Here is a 21128-nt window from a genome sequence, read left to right on the forward strand (position 1 = left end):
AATAGAAGTGGCAAGCACAGACATCCTTTACTTTTTTCTGATTTTAGGGGCAAACATCTAGTCTTTCACCATTAAATGTAATATAAACTGTGAGTTTTATGTAAATGTCCTTTATCAAATTGAATGTATTCTTTCTATTCATTGTTTGTTGAGGATTTTTAATCATAAAATATGTTGGATATTGTCAAATGATTTTTCTGCATCAATTGAAATGATGGAGTAAAATTGTTAAATCTGTTTATATGATGTTTTACAATAATACATAAATTCTACTTGGTCATGGTATAATATTTTTTAAATAACGCTGGATTCAGTTTGCTAGTATTTTACAGACATCAAGTTTAATATTGTTTGTAGTACAATGCTCAAAGAAGTAGCAGTAGGTAGGCATTTTAAATTTGTGGTTTTTTAATTCATTCCTAGACACCTACTAAGAGTGCTCATTATCTCTCTTTTAGAATATTAATATAATCTCCTATTAATTCCCCTAACATAAATTTTCTATGTTAATCTTTTTTCTTTCTAAAATATAAATCTGGTGCATGTGGTTTAAAATGGTGAAAAAGCATTCGAAGAAACAGCTTTTTAATAATACTACCAACATTTTAATTAAAAAAAAAAACTATGGCATTTCAGATATGAGATAAAATTCACTGAAAATAAAATAAAATTAGTCTCAGAGAAACCTATTAATTGGCTCAGGTAGTCATTTTCAATTCAACAAAATGGTGCTAATTTAAATTATGTTAATAATGTAAATTTAATGCAAATGCCATCACCATGAATATGTAGTTCTGCTTGGTTCTTCTAGCATCTTTTGATTATAAGCTCCAGTAGACACTGCCTGTGTCCAGAAAACATGATAGTAATCCTTCTACTCTACTGATAATTTATCTATGATAGCCAAATATATCCCTTTATTGTACCTGTTAGCACTTCCTCCAAAAGCATCTGAAAATTGTAACTCATAGAAAATAATATCAATCAATAAGAACAACACATGCCTAATCAAGATTGGGAAGAGGTAGGCAAATAAGTAAACTACTGACATCATGGATGAAAAAATAGAAGGGTGCTAGTTATAATGCATGGTTTCTTGTTCCTTAATTGGTTCAGTTTGCATAGAAAGAGGAAGTACCTTATACCAAATTAAGTCTGAAAACTCTTAGAGATACAGTACATAAATATCTGTTAGACAATAGAAATTTGTGTGTGAAACAAAATCAAAACCAAAAATGGTTACCCAGCTATAAAATTCAAGTATTCAGTTGAAAATAGTTTAGGGTCATATTTTCAAAAATTGAAAAAAAAGTTCCTACTAAAGTATTTTTTCCAAATAAAAATATAAAAAAGGACCACAAAAAAATAATAGCAGTATCAGAAATACAAATGGGTAATATATTTAACTTTAAAAATTAAAATCAAGTTTATCATTTTAAGTATAAAACAATATTGCAACTTATCAAAATAAGTAGAACCACCTAAATGCAACAAAATGGAAAATACATAAAACATTATAATTCTGATTATCATTGATCATACTGTGAACCATGTACAGAGAAACATGCACTCTATTGCTAGACAGTTTATCTATTTTGACAAGCAATTAAAAAACAAATTTTAAAAGGCTTTAAAATGTTCAGATATTTATTTCAGTAGTATGTAAAAGAAATAGAAAAATAAATATTGGATGAAAAACAGATGATAACAATGATTATATCTGGGTGGGAGCATTATGGATAATTTGAAGCTGTTCTTGAAACTTTGTTGTACAATAATACTCTTTTTAAGTGAGAGGATTATGTTATATTGTGAAAAAAATAGTAAAGGCAATTCTTATTTAGATAAATCTTTACAAGGTTTTGGAATAATATTGCAAATTACATTTCCTACAATAAGCTGCCAAAAAAAGGTATACGTTAGTTTGACATTGTACTTCTTTGTCTTACTAAATGTGAAGGAAATGTCAATAGAACTCTGAATATACATAGCAAGTTTAAGAATTTTAACCTAACGAAAGTTATTCTTTGTGTCTATAATAGACAGTATTGCCTCCAAGTTAAGCTTATGGTTAAAGGAGATTAGAATACATCACCCAAAAGTATGCTTATTTGGCATAAGGATCATTTTAAGCTGAAAGCAGTTGATAAACAGGACACTTTATTTTCTACCCCTTTCAAAAGCCTCAAGGCAGAGTATAACCTTTTCTTTGTGACGATGTTCCTCCTCCTCTTCTCCATACCAGGAGGAGGCAAACAACCATTATCACTGGAGAAAGAAATTTGGTACTGCCTTGGGCCTACACCAGAAAACCTTATCTTCTATTAGTTTCTCCCATATATTTACCTTCCCCAATTTTGCTGTCACTAGAAGCCCAAAACCCTTTTCCTTTGTCTTGTCACTTTCTAAAAATATATTGCCCTTTATTAAGATGATATATAAGTTCCCAATTTTAGCCACCCCTTTGGGTTATGTATCACTGAGTTGTCCCAAGTGTTTGCACCATCTATGCATAAATAAACTCTGTGTTTTCTTTTTCTCCTGTTAATCTGTTATTTTTTAGTTTGCTTGTGGGCCACAGCCACTGAAACTCAGAGGATAGGGAAAGAGTTATTTTCTCCTATATATAGGTTTTGAGTCAGACTAGATCTGGATTGAAATTCCAGACTTACCACTTATTACCACTATGAAAAAGTTGTATAGCCTCTTTACACTCAGTTGTCTTCTCAGAAAATTGATATTATAGTAATTCCACATATGATTATTGTGAAAATAAATAAAGATCATGTTTTGAGCATATTGCTTATTACACAGTGGGCATTTAATTAATTTTAAAGTTTGTAATTTTATTTAAAAAAATAGAAAAAAGTTATTCCATATCAATAACCTGAAAAAATACACTATTTCAAAAAAATAAGCTATTATTTAACACATTGATAATTAATGTTAGATCTTAAGAATGAGAAAAATGCAATATAAAATATCAGTAATACTTCTTGAAACCAATTTTTAGTTTAATAACTATAAAATACATAAAATGTTTAAATGAATAATGAATTATTTATTAAGATCATAGTTATAATCTACTAAGTGGAAAATGTCCTTGTAAGATCTTTCAAATATTTAAAAATAATTTTGTAGAAATCATTTGGCTGCCTGGAAAAGGTCCATTTTCTATTTTCTCTCTTAAGTGACTTTTTATATATACCTACATCTAAAGAAGGATCTTTATTAGTTAGTCAACTCGCATATCTTGTACTTATTTATTAACTTTTTTTGGATTAGAAGTAGGCAGGTGACATAACATGGTTCAATCAGAGTGCAAGATTTTTGAATTCCATGTTTGGGGAAGCAGTTTCACTCATCTTCCTAGATGTAAACAAGGAAGCATCCAAACCCAGTAGCTAACTACTGCTAGCTGCCAATACTGATGATTCAGTGCAAGCAGATAAAATTATTCCTTTCCTTGTTGATATCACTGAGCTGCTATTGTATCTGGAGTCTAAAATACCTCTAAACTTCCTGGTGTATAAGATGTTTCTACTTTAAGCCAGACTAAGAAGAGGTTTTCTCTGGGAAAACATTCATAATTATAAATGTTTTATGATGATAATACTTTTTACAACTGTAGGTAATCAAATATTATTAAAATGTCTGCAGAAAAAAAGACATTTAATAGAAATTATTACTTGTATGTGATTGATGAAACAGAAAATTTTAAATGTTGGCATTCCTGTAAAAAACTAAGGGTTGATTTATAGATTATTTCAAAATGTAAAGGAGCAAATACTGTCCAGGTTACACAAACTCTCCCAAAATTTAGCAAAAGAAAATATTTCCCACATGATTTGTAAAACCATCATTACCTTAAAACACAAACCTGTCAAATATAGTCTCCCTCAAAACTGGTCTAATCTCACTTATGAATAAAGGGCTAAGGGAATAAACATTAAGATAATAATATATTGAATATAGAATCACATTAAAAATGAAAAAAACAGAGTATATTTATCATGGGAACCCACCCCCAATATTTCAGCATAGGTTCTTTTTATTTTCCCTAAGTGTCAGCCAGCTGAGAAATAAAGAGAAAGAATACAAAGAGAGGAATTTCACAGCTGGGCCTCCGGGATTGACATCACATATCGGTAGGACTGTGATGCCCACCTGAGCTGCAAAACTAGCAAGTTTTTATTAAGGATTTCAAAAGGGGAGGGGGTGTATGAACAGGGAGTAGGTCACAAAGATTACATGCTTCAAAGGGAAAAAAAGGAGAACAAGATCACATGCTTCTGAGGCCAATAAAGATCACAAGGCAAAGGGTGAAATAAAAAACTCCTAATAAGGGTCTAGGTTCACCTGTGCATGTATTGTCTTGAAAAACATATTAAACGACAGAAAACAGGGTTTGAGAGCAGAGAACTGGCCTGACCTCAATTTTACCAGGGTAGGGTTTCTTCTCCACCCTAATAAGCCTGAGGGTACTGCAGGAGACCTGGGAGTATTTCAGTTCTTGTCTCAACTGCATAAGACAGACACTCCCAGAATGGCTGTTTATAGAGCTCACCCCAGGAGTGCATTCCTTTCCCAGGGTCTTAATAATTTCCTTGTTAGGAAAATAATTCAGTGATATCTTCCCTACTTGCACATCAGTTTATAGGCTCTCTGCAAGACGAAAAACATGGCTCTATTCTGCCCGACCCCACAGGCAATCAGACCTTATGGTTGTCTTCCCTTGTTCCCTAAAATTGCTGTTATTCTATTCTTTTTCAAGGTGCACTGGTTTCATATTGTTCAAACACACATGTTTTACAATCAGTTTGTACAATAGTTGTCCTGAGGTGATGTACATCCTCAGCTTATGAAGATGACAGGTTTAAGAGATTAAAGTAAAGACAGGCATAAGAAATTATGAGCATTATTTGAGAACTGATAAATGTCCATTAAATCTTCACAATTTATTTTTGGAGATTGTAGTAAAGACAGGTGTAAGAAATTATAAAAGCATTAATTTGGGGAACTGATAAATGTCCATGAAATCTTCACAATTTATGTTCCTCTGCTGTGGCTCCAGCTGATCCCTCTGTTTGGGGTCCCTGACTTCCCATGACATATATTCTAGTTATGAAATTATGGATAAGTATTATTTTCCACCTCAGTGGGTAGCTCAGACACCTTTCCACTTCATCCTAGCTATAGGCACAAAGACCAGGAGTGCAGATATATAGGCCATCAAATACAAACTCCTTTTCTTTTGGATGATGGTACTAGGGCAAAAAGACACCTGGGTTACATTTTTAAAATAAAGCTTCTCAAGTTCTACCCACAGAAATGCTAATTAATTATATCTGGCAAAAGGATGAGTTGAGGCATGCATATCTTAAACAATCAGCCTAGGCAATTTTAATGAAGATTCTCTGTGCTAGATAAGTTTGTTGGTATGATGAAGAAATAAATAAAATCTCTCAAAAGCAGCATTTTATTTTTTTCTGTGACAAGTGTTTAGAATTTAATAAACAAATGAAAATGAATTGTATCATCTAGATTTGCATTGAGCAACATCAAATAAATCTTTTACAAACCCAATTGCAAAATGGAGAGAAGAGAGAAAGAAAGAGAGCAATGCTAAAAATAATTCCCATACTGTGACTCGAAAAATCAAGAGTTCTTAATAGCTCAGGGAACACTGCGGTCAGTAGGATAGAGGGCCTCAAATTTTGGTTCAGAAAAACAAAGTATTACTTGAGGGCAGGGAAGATGAATTCAGGCATTTTTGAGAACAATGGAATTAGCTTAAAGACAGATTTTGATCTTTCTGTCAAAAGATGCAACAGATTGAGCATATTCTATACATATACACATGGTAGGGGAGAAAACATATATTAAAGTTTTGAAAATTCAACTTGACCTGCTGGAAAGAAAATAACAGCACACAAAAATAAAAATAAAACATTCAAGGAAGTAAGGTCATGGCCAACTACAGCAGTTAAAATATTGCCTGAAATAAATGTTTCTGCTGTCATTGGTGTTCCAGATGTTATTTAATGCTAGATTTAAACAAAATAAGATAAATGGCAAAATTTTATACTGAAAATCATGGAAAACGTTTATATTGATATAACAGTATAAGAATATTATATGATTCTCAATAAGTTCCCAGGCTTCTGGACTAAATAAGCAAAGAAAATAAAAACGTATTTGCTTTTTTAAAAAATATATATATTAAGAGAGTTTCTCTGCTATAGACATATATGACAAATTTTCTTTCCAGGAACCTAAATAACTCTAGAACAAAGGCAGTGACATACAGGACATTTGGGGCAGAGAAATACAGAGAGAAGAGTAGGAGATTTTGCACTTGGAGAATTAACATGTAACCACCCAGTTGGTTCTCTTTGCTTGCTTCCTAGAAAGAAGCAATTTATCAAAACGGAGGAGTTACAATAGAGAAAGAGTAATTTACACAAAGCCTGCTGTACAGGATACCAGAGTTTTAGTAAGATTTAAATCAGTTTCCCCAAGAATTCGGGGATGAGAATTTTTAAGGATAATTTGGTGTGTAGGGGATCAATGAGTCTGGAGTGCTAATTGGTTGGGTCAGAGATGAAATCATAGGGAATTGAAACTGTCCTGTTGTGCTGAGTCTGTTCCTGGTTGGGGGCTACAAGACCAGACAAACGAGTTTATTGATCTGGGTGGTGCCAGCTGATCTACTGAGTACAGGGCCTGGAAAATATCTCAAGCACTGATCCTTGGTTTTACAATGGTGATGTTATCCCAGGAGTAATTTGGGGAGGTTAAGAATCTTGCAGTCTCCAGCTGCTTGACTCCTAAAATATAATTTCTTATCTTCAGGATGATTTTTTAGTACTATGAAGGTAGTCTAGTCCCCTAGCAGGAAGGGTTTTTATGGGGGGGAAGGACTGTTATCATTTTTGTTTCAAAGTTAAACTATAAAATCAGTTCCTCCCAAAGTTAGTTAAGGCTATGCCCAGAAATGAACAAGGGCAGCTTAAGAGGTTAGAAGCAAGATGCAGTTGGTTGGGTCAGATCTCTTTCACTGTAATAATTTTCCCAGTTACGATTTTTGCAAAGGCACTTTCAATAAGGTCATGAGTCCTGCTTAGAGATTCATCTGTTGTAAATATAGATTAACCTGCTCATGAGAAAATAGGAGATAGAGACCTGTTAAAGTAAGCATTGATGGTTTTTAAGCATAATGGATTGACATTCAGGTCATGATAAACATCAGAGGAAAAGAAAAAAACAAAACAAAAATAAATCCTGCTGATTAGCAATTGTAGCACTGCAAATTTCTGAATTTTGCAGGAGATGAGTTTGGAAGACTAGGAGATGCTTCATTTAGCCACCTCTTCAAGGAATGACTTACTGTCCAGCTGTGAGGGCTATAGTTTTCTGACAGCCTCCAGCTGTCAGCTTCATTCAAAATCACCTCCATATTCTAGCCAAAGTCACATTCTTCTCAGAGTGGTGCTAGCCATTGGCAACATAGTGATGGTGGTCCAGGGTGGATTTTTCTGGGAGTGGAACTCAGCCAATGACTAAGCAAGATGGGTGTCCTAGGGTCCACCCATTTTTGTCCAAGTTAGGACTCCTCCCTCAGATAATATCATAATCTGACAGCTATTTCTAGCTAACACTGCTTTCTACTTTTATTTTTATTATTTCACAGGTATTATTCTCCAATAAATCTTTTGCACTTTAAACTTCATCTCAGCTTCTTCATCCTGGAGAACCCAAGGCAACACAAGGGATATTTGATGAAACTAAGGCAAAGGTTTGCTGTTTTTATTTGTTTTCTTTGTTTTGATGAAAAGTAAATTTTTCTTGTTGTTTTTGCACTCTTATTCTACATTACAGTTTCAGAACATGAGGAATGCTGTAACAGTTAACCTAAGGGAAATTTATCAAATTTGCATCTAAGTTTTTAAGTAGTATTGGGCAACTACTCTATTTTAATCTGTGGCCTTTATCTGTGTCTGATGTTATCCTTTTTTATTTTTTTATTTATTTTATTTTTTTTCTGAGACACAGTCTCACCTTGTCATCCAGACTGGAGTGAAATGGCATAATCTCGGCTCACTGCAACCTCCACCTCCTGGGTTCAAACCATTCCATTCTCCTGCCTCAGCCTCCTGAGTAGCTGGGATTACAGGCACCCCCCACCATACCTGAATAATTTTTGTATTTTTAGTAGAGATGGAGTTTCACCATATTGGTCAGGCTGGTCTCGAACTCCTGACCTCGTGATCCACCTGCCTGCACCTCCCAAAGTACTGGGATTACAGGAATGAGCCACCACACCCAGACTTTCCATTTATTTTTTGTTATCAGTTTACCCTAGTAGAAGGCAAAATCTGTGCATCCAGGGATTTCTTTATTATTATTATTATTATTATTATTATTACTACTACTGCAGTAATCTAAGCACTTCAGACAATACTTATGACATGCTCTTAAAATGAATGAATAAGCAGTGTGATTAGCAAACAAAACTTTCTATCCGTTACCACAATATAAATATATGTCTCAAAAATTTACTGTCATGTAAGGGAGAAATAAATAAAAAGTATTTTTAATATGACATTATATAATTTCATAGTGTAAGAAATTGCATAATTACATCAGAAGGCCTGATGTAATATCAGACGTTTGTTCTTAAATTCAGAATCACTGTGAATATGAAAGATACAGATGAAAACCAGTTTAGTGTGTTGTATTGACAAATATGTTAACACTGTTGATATGATATTTAGGAAGAGTAAAATACTTTTGGAAAAGTTCCAAAGCAAGCTCTTTCAATTAAGGCAGTAGTACTCCTGGAAAATTCTGTGTCTATTAAAACTGTGCCAAAATAGATAGCATTTGTATATTTTAAACAGTTAAATTCTAGGCACAAATCATTTTAAACACAGTTCATATATGAAAAAGTGTTTTTGTAAATGGCACACTTAATGCAGAAGTTAATCATTTTAAATTAATTTTGCCAAGTTATAATTTATATGAATAAAAATGCAAGTATTTTAAGTATCCATTTAATTAAATGTCAACAAATCTAGTCACCTGTATAACTGCCACAATAATAAAAATAGAACCTATTTCCATCATTTCCCAATATTTTCTCTTAACTTTTCTTGACAACCATTCCTCCATCCTGGGGCCCCAGTTAATAGCGGCTTTGCTTTTCATCACTATTTATTAGATTTGTATTTTCTAGATATTCATATATCAAATATAAATATATATTTAAAATAAAATGAAGGGTCAGGTGCAGGGGCACATGCCCGTAATCCCAGCTACTTGGGAGGCTGAGGCAGGAGAATCGCTTGAACCCAGGAGGTGGAGGTTTCAGTGAGCTCAGATTGTGTCATGGCACTCTGGCCTGGGCAACAAGAGAAAAATTCCATCTCAAAAATAAATGAATAAATAAATAAAATAAAATGAAAGTCTTGGAGAATATTCAAAAATCTCATGGAATAAAGAGGAATCCTTCATTCTGTGAATCACAATGAGCATTCCAGTTCATAATGTGAATGAATTAAGAATTTAGTACTGGAAATATAAACTATTATATGTATTATAAATGGTAACAAATTTAATACAGGAAACTAGGAGTTTACAAAAGTACTGGAATGACAGAAGAAACAAGTTCTAGCATGGTGCTGTTGAAATGTATTTCCCCCAAACATACCCAGTTCCATAATTTCCTACTTCTAAGTTTCTATTTCTAAGACTAGTTCTGCTGGTCTAGATCTGGGAATGACAGCACTCACATAGCAGTCTCTAGGCAAATAATACTGCAGTGTGGACACCCAAAGCTGGTGTCAGTGAGTCATATAAGGAAACCAGAGCTATGTTCATTTCTTTTTTTTCTTTCTTTTTTTTCTTTCTTTTTTTTTTTTGACAAATGTAAAGCCACTTAACAGACAATGAAATATGATGTAGGAAAACAACAACTTTCTTAAGCAACAATGAATGACAGTAGTCACAGAAAGATGGCATTCATATTATGGCCACCTTCCAAATATGTGGCAACAGAATCTCATTGGATTAACCTAAATAAAAATATCCAAACTTATCTTCAAGGAAATCCTGAGATTTAATCCTTCAATTCTGGCTATATTGGGGAAGGGAGAGCAGTGGGAATAGTTACATGAGTGGTAATGGCAATGGATGTTGACTGATAACAGGCGTCATGCAGCAAATCTAATGTCTATGATCCCTCGTCATTAAATGTGTGTTATAGCAGCTTCATGTTATTGAGGAAACCAACAAAATTCCTGAAAATGTATAAAATGCCCTTTACTTAGTAGTACCATCATTGCTGACTGTCACTCGTTTATAATATAACTTGCTATGGTAATCACATTTGTGTATAAATTCTGCTTGAACTTTCTTAATATGATGCACACGAGGCTAGTGTTATAATTTGTGTTCATGACTTTCTGAAATGGCAAAAATGGGGCAAATGCAAGACTTGGATTTGGGAGAATTGGAACTCCAGTGCAATAAATAAAGTAAATCATATTATCAGTCTTGTTGCAGCTGTTGAAAAATAAATCAAGACTCCAACTAGGAATCTAAGTGGTCTCTGAACCAAAATGAGTAAAACAAGGATAACCTTGGAGAAAATAAATATGTGTACCTATTTTGGGATTTGTACATTCTTCTAAGAAAAAGAAAAGGGAGTATTCAGTCAACTGAGATTTAATTGGTAGGATAGGACAAACCCTTCATTGTTTAAAAGGTTCAACCATTATGGAAAACAGTATGGCGATTCCTCAAGGATCTAGAACTAGATGTACCATATGACCCAGCCATCCCATTACTGGGTATATACCCAAAGGATTATAAATTATGCTGCTATAAAGACACATGCACACGTATGTTTATTGCAGCACTATTCACAATAGCAAAGACTTGGAATCAACCCAAATGTCCATCAGTGACAGATTGGATTAAGAAAATGTGGCACATATACACCATGGAATACTATGCAGCCATAAAAAAGGATGAGTTTGTGTCCTTTGTAGGGACATGGATGCAGCTGGAATCCATCATTCTTAGCAAACTATCACAAGAACAGAAAACCAAACACCGCATGTTCTCACTCATAGGTGGGAACTGAACAATGAGATCACTTGGACTCGGGAAGGGGAACATCACACACCGGGGCCTATCATGGGGAGGGGGGAGGGAGGAGGGATTGCATTGGGAGTTATACCTGATGTAAATGACGAGTTGATGGGTGCTGACGAGTTGATGGGTGCAGCACACCAACATGGCACAAGTATACATATGTAACAAACCTGCAGGTTACGCACATGTACCCTACAACTTAAAGTATAATAATAAAAAAAAATAAAAATAAAAATAAAAAAATTAAAATTAAAATTAAAATTAAAAAAAAAGGTTCATATAGCTTTGTCAAAGAAAGTGTTGTCTTATGTTAGTTATTGGATATAAATTAAAATTTGAGCATTTTAGTTGACATTAAAGAAATAAGCTTTCTTTCCTTTCCTTCTTATGATAATATTTACAGCAACTGATGTTGGTTGAATTGCCAGAAACCTATAGAGAGAAACTGTCACATGAGAAACTAGTGCAGATGGGAAAAGTGAAATTGAGTAAAGAGACAATCTACCTCACTAATATTGCCAAAAGCAGTTTCCAGGACACATGCCAATTTAGACTTTTATTTATTTATTTATTTTTGGTATTTTTAAAGATGGATTAACTGTTTTCTAGCAATGAATGTGCAGGGAAAAAAGTTTTTAAAGTAATTGGCTTTCAATTTTGGAAGTTTTAATAAAGTCCTACATGTTCTCACAGCATTAAGATAAGGTATTGTTCTTCCATATTTAATGGCCGCTCTCCAAAACTGCTCTTTGGCTAGTTCTGTAATTTCAGATTAACTTGTAAATATTTACTTTAAAAAATTACTTTAATATTCCAAATGTGCGAAACCCATAATATTTGCTTAACTTCTTTTAGGAATGTGTATTACAAAGCCTAAGATTTAAAGGAAGAGGTATTATGAGGGCCCCATGTAACTCAGTACATTTACAGGGAAATAAACTGGACCAAAAAATGATTAAATGGCTTGCAAAAGGGCATAGAGCTTAGTAGTGACAGAATTAAGCCCTAAATCTAAGTCTATTACTCTCTCTTGGTGTTGTGAAGCACATTTCATCTTTATTACTATTTGTCCAAATATTAAAACTAAGTATCTTCCTGCTGTTGACACTAGTTTATTAATTCTGAATGATTTTTTTCCTAATGGGGACTTATTTATCACATTTTGGTTGGTATGTACAAAGGATAACTTTGTATAGGTATAGACACACATTATATTAAATTTTGTTTATATAAATATGTAAATATAGGCAATAAAAATAAAAGCCTTCTGCTTTCCTATCTCTTTATATAAAAAGTGGTAATATAACAATATTTTGAATTTTTAAAAATCATATCATATATGTTATTGAATGAAAAAATTGAAATAGCAATAACTAACTCTGACTAATATAAGAATAAATTAACGTTACTAAAATATATTGGTTAGCACATGAATCTTACCAAAGGGGTGAAGAACTAGAATTGGAGGCTTCATAGTTATGGAAAATTATCAAAAGTAACATGACAGAACTGTTCCTATGACGATATCGCTGATGTTCTACAGAAGATTGACATTACCACTTTTGTTGCTTGCACAATGAATATTAAACTTAGAACTCTGTTGCTGGAAATGCAGCCTCTAAAATCTGGGTATTCCAACTTTTGTTGCTGCAAAAAATTGCTCAAATATACTACTTGCAATTCTTTCATCTAACTCCCAATACCAGTCCAGATATAGTGTAACTGATAAGAGGGCTTTAGATGATGCACCTGAACCCTCACTGCAAAACAAACAGAGAACGTGAGCATATGCCCTATACATTAAAATACGGACTCTTGCAGAGGAGAATCCTGAAACACTGAAGGTATGTTTGGCTTTCCCATGTATATGGTAGTTTGAAATGGAGATAGTGGTGTATCCTTTACCTGCAAGGCGATGGAGAAGCCCAAAAAATGTTAGTGGACTGGCAAAAGTCCACTTGTGTAGGAAGTTCTAGAGAGGGAACAAAATGAGTACACAATGGGCTACTGTGACGGGCAGGTGAAAACGTGCCACTGAAACTTCATGGGAAAAAAAAAAAAGTGAAGGTTTATGAAGAAGAACACAGTGGCTTGGGGATTAAAAACAAAACAAAATAAAATCTGAATATTTTCTTAGTATATCTAAATTGCAATGTTAGTAAATGTAAGAAGTGAAACTAATAAAAAGAAGCAGATTGAAAATCTGTTACAGCTTTTAAAATCTGTTGATGTAATTTAAATAATAGTAACAGGCCGGGCGCAGTGGGTCATGCCTGTAATGCCAGCACTTTGGTGTCTGACTGACGTCAAAAAATCAAGACCAGCCTGGTCAACATGGTGAAACCCCGTCTGTACTAAAAGTACAAAAATTAGCCGGAGGTGGTGGTGCGTAACTGTAGTCCCAGCTAGCGGGAAACCAAGACATGAGAATCCCTTGAACCCGGGAGGTGGAAGTTGCAGTGAGCAGAGACCGCCGCGCTGCACTCCAGCCTGGGCGACAGAGTGAGACTCCCTCTGGAAAAGAAGGAAGGAAGGAAGGAAGGAAGGAAGGAAGGAAGGAGGGAGGGAAGGAGGGAAGGAGGGAGGGAGGGAGGGAGGGAGGGAGGGAGGGAAAGAAGGAGAGAAAGAAAGAGAGAGAGAGAGAAAGAGGAAGGAAGGAAGGAAGGAACGAAGGAACGAAGGAAAGAAGGAGGAAGGAAGGAAGGAAGGAAGGAAGGAAGGAAAGAAAGAGAAAGAAAATACAACAACAACAACAACGAAATGGGACATATGGGATAGTCAACAAATAAGCATATATTTGTAATTCATTTTCCATTATTTGAGAGATATTTAAAAGAGATAGAAAAGAGAAAGCCAAAGTGTGGAAGATCCAGATACTCGCATCCTGTTAATATGAAAATAAATTATCCTCCCAAAGTCACAGAGGATCGTTTCTCCCAACAGATAACCACATATACCACTCATAGGACTACTGACTCCTTAGAAAATGGAGCACACATTAGAAATTGACTTGAAATTGAACTTTGGGGAGGACTGGAGTGAATTGAAAAGGAGAGAGAGATATGTTGCTCCTAATATTTCTTCACTAAAACATTTATATTTAAGATGTGCAGAAACTAAGATAATGTAATGGGAATATCTCAGGAAGAGTGAAAGTTACATTACTTCCCTTCAAAGTAATTATTCAATGCACATTTAAGATAATTATGATCTTAGAAGTATGTTACATGTATTTTATATTTCTAAGAGGCCTGAAAATGACTATCAACTAATTTATACTTTCGTGAATAATAAAATTACAATAATTGACAAAAAACTATAAAAAATGACTCCACATTCAGTTACTAAATTTATGAACTCAAAATTTAAAATATCTTCAATCATTCCAGAACAAATACTTTTAATACAACTGAAACTGTTTGGCTAAAGAATAAAGAAGTAGATATGAATTTGAATCAACAAAACTACACCTCTGGAGACTAACTGTGAGAGAAAGCTGAATGTAGAATAAAAAAAAAAAAAAAAAAAAAAAAAGTCTTGGAGAATAAAAACATAGTTGCCTTGAAAAATAAACAAAATTAGTCAAGAAAAAATGTTTTAAAATCACTTTAGACTTTATAATTGAACTAGATTTAAGTGACTAAATACAAAGTTAGAAGCTTTTCTCAAATTTTCACAGATAGTCGTATACAGTTGGTCAACGAATAGATGTGAATACTGCACAGATTTGTCTTTATTCAAAAGACAAAAAGTAAATGCAATAATTTAATCAAAGTGTCTTCTCAAAATCTATAATAAAAAGATTCAGTGTTTAGATTCTATTATAGCAAAAATTATGTTGGATGGAAAAACAAAGAGGTCACATCATTGTAGAAGAGACCGTGACATCATTTACAAAGAAAAAAAATGGGAGGTCAAAAGTTTACCAAGGAAATGGGTTATAATGGGCTTAAAAATTTCAGGTGAGAAAAGAGTGCTTATAGTTAGTGAAAACACTACCGAAGAGCTGGAACAATAAACAATACAGATAAGGCCTTTTATTTTTTTATTTGTAAAATTCGATAAAAATGAAATCAATACTGAGAAAAACAGAAGGAGATTCTGAATAGGAGACCATCTGAAACAAATCTTTGATTGAACATGAAAGAATTGGAACATATTTCTCTGAATGATCAAAGAGCAAGCACCTATCAAAGTCAGTCCATCAACATGAATTGCCCAGAAGATAAAGTAATTTACTATACTGTTAATTAAAACACACATTTATTTACATTGAAACAAATAAAATTACTGTGGTTAACAATTAGTGTAAGATTTATGATAATGCAAAAATATATTATTCATTACAGGTAGCATTATAAATGGCTTCTTTTTTTTTCTTTGAATACCTGCTGGTCAGGTTTAGAGAACTCTCTCATTCTGAGTAAGGAAAGTTAAAAATCTATTACTGAACCTCAAATTCTACTCTAATAATCATGATGATGGACATAACAGAATGGAGATTATATTTTGTATGACTTGCCCTTATTTTCTAAAATTTAGAGTTAGTAACTATCTTCAGACATATTCACAGATATCTGAGCCTTTGACATGTTTAGGTAAAAAGTACAAAATTTAGAGGTACAATATCCTGTAGTTCCAGTATATTCTGTGTCTTCCACAAACTATATGTTTCTGTTTCCTGTCTGTATTTAACTATATAAAACACAGACCAAACTAATTCAAAGCATTTGCCAATTTCTCTTCTCTAAATGGCAAGAATTTGCTCTCTTCCTGCCATATTAGTAAGTTGGTTGTATGATATTCTGGGCACTTTAGTACTGTCCTGGAAAAGAACATTATGAAGGCAAATACTTGAAGGTAACCACATTAGTACAAGGAAATAAAGTATAGATATAGATAATACAAAAATTCTGATTGATTAAAATATCTAAATGTCAAGTGATCTGTTTAGTCCAAACATACTTTTAATTGTACTTAAATTCACAATCACTAGTTTATAAGAAACATGAAGACAATATACAAATTCAATTGAATATAATAGGTAATTTTCCCCCACTGAAATACCATCAGAATTGAGTTGTAGTTTAATATTATAAATACAGCATAATTCCATTTGGAACACATAAACCAAGAGCCAGACTGAAAATTAAACTGACAATGGTTAACAATGAACAAAAATAATAACTTTCCCTAAAAGCCATAATGTTTCCATTTACCTGTCCTAAACAAAGATGCCAGTACTTCTTTTCTAACAGATAGTAATAATACTAGTGTGCTTCTCTCTACACTTCATGAATGAATGTTGGGAACTAACAATAGAGAAGAGATAAAATTCCTGCAGCTTATTCACATAATGTTTCAAGATGCACTTCCAAAAAATTGTTTCCCAAATAAAAATCCCAGAGAAAAGGGATTTATAATTTCATACCTGGGACTGAAATAAAATTAAGGCTAGGAAAAATCATATGATATTATAAAACTAAAGTTTCCACAACTATAATATCAATGGGACTTGGTAAATGAACACTTTTAATAAAAATCATGAATAGTATCTCTTGGTTAAACAAATATAACAGTGAAGAAAAAAATGGGTTCAGATAAATCCACAGATAATTCTGAGATGTAAGTATGAGTTTCTTAAGGGAGTAGGAATGAAGATCGATGTAATGGCCCATTGATGATATTTCATATTTGATTATTCATTCATGGGTAGAATAAAATTTACAGGATATATAAATATAAATTCAATTGAATTCATGTATGGTGATGGGGATGATCTTCCACAGCAAAGTGGAAAGCAGAATACATAAAGACTGACTAGAAGAAAATAATTACAAAAGATATAAAACAAAAAAAACTTAATATTAATTGGAAAAGAACCAATTTATTGAAAACATGAATAAAGAATATTAGCTGATTTACAGAAGTTCAATATGGGCTGCCAGTAAAATATGAAAATATTTACCAACTTAAAATTTATCAAGGCCATGCAAATTGAACCAACATTAAATTATAACTATTTGCACATGACAAAGACAAAGATACCTAGTGGAGGAAGTTTAAATCAAAAGAACCTTTTGGGAGGGCAATTTATCTGCATTTATCAGAATATAAAAGCACATATTCTGAAGTATAGAAATTGCAGTAAGCAGTAACCTCTTTTTATCTTATTACAGTTATTTAATATTTATGGCCATCTTACCCAGATAGCATTATTTCTTTAAGATTTGTACATGCGAGGATGAAAATTGAGTGAGCTTTGCATGTGTAAATTCTAAAAAAAAAGTCACTATTTAAATACCACCTTTTACTAGAAGTTGATATATTATCAGATGTTATCACTTTGGTATGGTTTTGTTGTCTATGAGCTACTTGCCATAGTATCATATTTATATAGTTTTACTCAAGAGCATTTTCAAATGACTACATTGAAGATAAGTTGAGTGCCATACAGATGTTTGACGGGCTTGAATTTTACATACAAAACCAAAATAAATAGGTTTTCAAATTTAAAAATAATAGATGATTGACAAATAAATAAAAATTATAAACCAAAATGCATTGGTTAATTAGAACATTACACTTAATCAAAGTAACATGTGATCTTGCAATAAAATGTTAAAATATATTAAATAATGTTAAAAATTTAAAGATTTTCTGAATTTAGGCTTGCATACAAAATTTACCAGGATTATCTTTTATGTTATGGAAAATTGGTGAAACGAAAATAGTAGATTCACATTATTCAGCAGAAACATTTTTTAAATACATGCTTTTGTGGTGCTTTCCTCAGATTTAGAAAAACTGTTGCATGCATTGTCAACTAAGTTAAGCTGAGGCGAGTTTATCGACTGTGTGCCAAAGATGTAAAATTAAAAAATCATTTTTGAATGTCAAATGATCTTTCATTTCTCCACCTTGAGATTCATGTCTCTATTCTTTTTCTATATTTCATGTCTGCTTGTTCTTTCAACTCCCTTGGAGTGTAGCCAGACACTGCAGCCTACAGAGTGAATATGCCTGCTATATTCCTGTTTGATCCTCTTCCCTTTATGTGTCAGTTCCTTTGTGGGCTGCCTACTTGTCAAACCATTTTTATTCTTCAAAACTTTATACATAATTTTTAAATTAGCTGCGCAGATCTCAGTACAATTGATGAATTTTTTACAAGTTAATCACATATAAATAGCATAAACACTGCTGCTTATGTGTTTAATGCTGTAAGGACAAGTATATATTTACCCAACTACAATCAATTAGATGCAAAATACTCAAGTTATAGGTTAAAAAACGCTGTTTTTGCTTTCCTTTGAATTAGTAAAATAAGTAGATTCAAGAAGCTAGTTCAAAAATGAGTCTACCATTAATAAGCATAGAAATTTAGGGTGCATTTTGAATACTGAGCTAAAATAGCAAAAAACAAATTTAAAACACATTATTTAATGGATTATGATATTAACATGTACAAATCTTAATTCTCATGATATCTGACAGTTGTAATTCTTTTTCACCTAGGAGAAAATGCATGACTTTCTCATACTTAGGTCTTCATTGTTTTTAGTTTATTAAAAAGAAGGTACTCTGTAATCAGAGATGTTTTACAAAACGTGACATTTGTAACGTGGAGAAAAAATGTTCTTTAGCTCTATGCCTCGTCCAACCTAAGGCATAAAATAATTGTCAAGAAATGTAATATCTGTTGTGTCTTAGAGCTTAAATCACTCACCTCAAAACCTCTGTAATTCATAATGAAAATATACTAACCAATGGGAAGAAATCTATTTTTAAAGTGTGCTCAGCAGATTATTAATAACATTACTCTTGATAAATTACATAGAGAATTACAAGGCCGTCCTAGGATGAAAACAATAATTCTACTGAAAAGACCAGAAAAAATCCGTCTTAACAAAGTCTCGTAAAGGCCAGATAAAAGCTAATTTAAGTATACTATACACTTTTATAAGTTATTGTTAAGGTTAACTCAAATTAATATTTGTTAGTCCTAGCGTAGTAATACAAAGAGAGGGCAGATATGTCCAGAAAATATAAAGAAAATAAATATTTTTATCATAAACCAGGAAATAAAAATATTTATTTTTATTCTCAGAAAAATTCACCATTGAGTGTTTAAGCTCATATTAGCAGAAACTTCAGGGTATTAAAATTATATCAAAACAGCAGAAATAGGGGATAACAGAGTTGGAAACTGACTTCTCTAAAACTGTGAGTGATTTGTAACCCAAAACCAGTACACATGAGGAAGGGCTGTCAAAGTCACTAAAGATCAAACTGAGGTATGTGAAGATGTTGAAAAAAGATCCATGCAATTGCAGTTTTCAGAAATAATTTTGTCAGAATGGTTGTTTAAGGTAACGACACTTCATGAGGGGCAAAACCAAAAATCAGCAATATCTTGTTTCTAACAGTGGGAATGACATCTGAGGGCTGGTTGCAGAAGATATTCTGAACTCCATAGAAGAAAATAAGAGCTGGGCCGGGCACGGTGGCTCAAGCCTGTAATCCCAGCACTTTGGGAGGCTGAGACGGGCGGATCACGAGGTCAGGAGATCGAGACCATCCTGACTAACATGGTGAAACCCCGTCTCTACTAAAAAATACAAAAATCTAGCTGGGCGAGGTGGCGGGCGCCTGTAGTCCCAGCTACTCGGGAGGCTGAGGCAGGAGAATGGCGTAAACCCGGGAGGCGGAGCTTGCAGTGAGCTGAGATCCGGCCATTGCACTCCAGCCTGGGTGACAGAGCGAGACTCCGTCTCAAAAAAAAAAAAAAGAAGAAGAAAATAAGAGCTGAACTTTAACAAGAAAGCATGCATAAATATCTTCCGTGGAGGCGGTCATAGAGAATGCATGAAGGTGATACTAAAGTATAGGCAGCACTGAAACTGCTGATCTCTGTTATTTTGATAAAACTAAACATTACAACTACCTCTTTACACAGTTGATATCCCTTCAACTACACAAACACAGGCATACACACATTTACGCGCACGCACACACATGTAATATATGAAACTTTACAACCAATTGTTTTTGTTTTTTTTTTTCACTCTGGAGATTGTTATGTCCATTCTTGAAAATAACTAGTCTATGCTGTTATCTATACTTCCTCTTTACATGATTTCATCCAGTCACATGTTTTTAAACACTATTTCTATTGTATTGTATACAATTGTATTGTATACAATTGATTCCCAATTTGTATCTAGCTCTTATCTCTCTCTGAAACTAGAATTTTTTATCCATGTGTTCGATTCACACTGGAAGTCTGAAAGGCATCTCACATTTAACCTATTCAAAACCAGGCTATTGATTTCTCCATGCTAAAACTTGATTCTCTCCAGGCATTTCCATATCAGGAAAAAGTAATTCCTTTTTTCCACCTAGAGCAAACATCTTGGAACCATCTTTAACTTCTCTTCCCCTCACCTTCATTTCATCATAAAAGCCTGCAAGCTCTACCTTAATAAAGTATTCAGAATTCAACATTTTTCCTCACAATTTACAATTAACAACCATCTCCGTCAACCTTTAGAACTCATGTGAAATTTTTCAATATTAATATTCAATATTTTCATTCTTGCTTCTCAAAATATTTCCCAAAATTAATCCTTAAAAGCTATTGAAAATACAAGTTAAATCATGTCACTTCTACTATTAAAACCCTCCAGTGGCTTTTTTTTCTGATTGGTGATAAAATTTAAAATTCTTACACTGGCTTATACAGCCCAACATATTTCTTATTACAAACTATATGCTTTCATACGTTTATATACTCCCACTTGCTAACACTGCCCCATTTTAAATTATTTCTTTACTATTCTCAAATTACTATGCATGTTCCTATTTAATATTTTTCATATACTTGTTCTCTTTTCTATAATACTTTCCTCACAGATATAATGTATACAGGACTTACTAACATTTTTCAGAAAATACCATCAATCTGT

Source organism: Papio anubis, chromosome 1, assembly GCF_008728515.1.
Source record: "Papio anubis isolate 15944 chromosome 1, Panubis1.0, whole genome shotgun sequence".
Classification (NCBI taxonomy): Eukaryota; Metazoa; Chordata; class Mammalia; order Primates; family Cercopithecidae; genus Papio; species Papio anubis.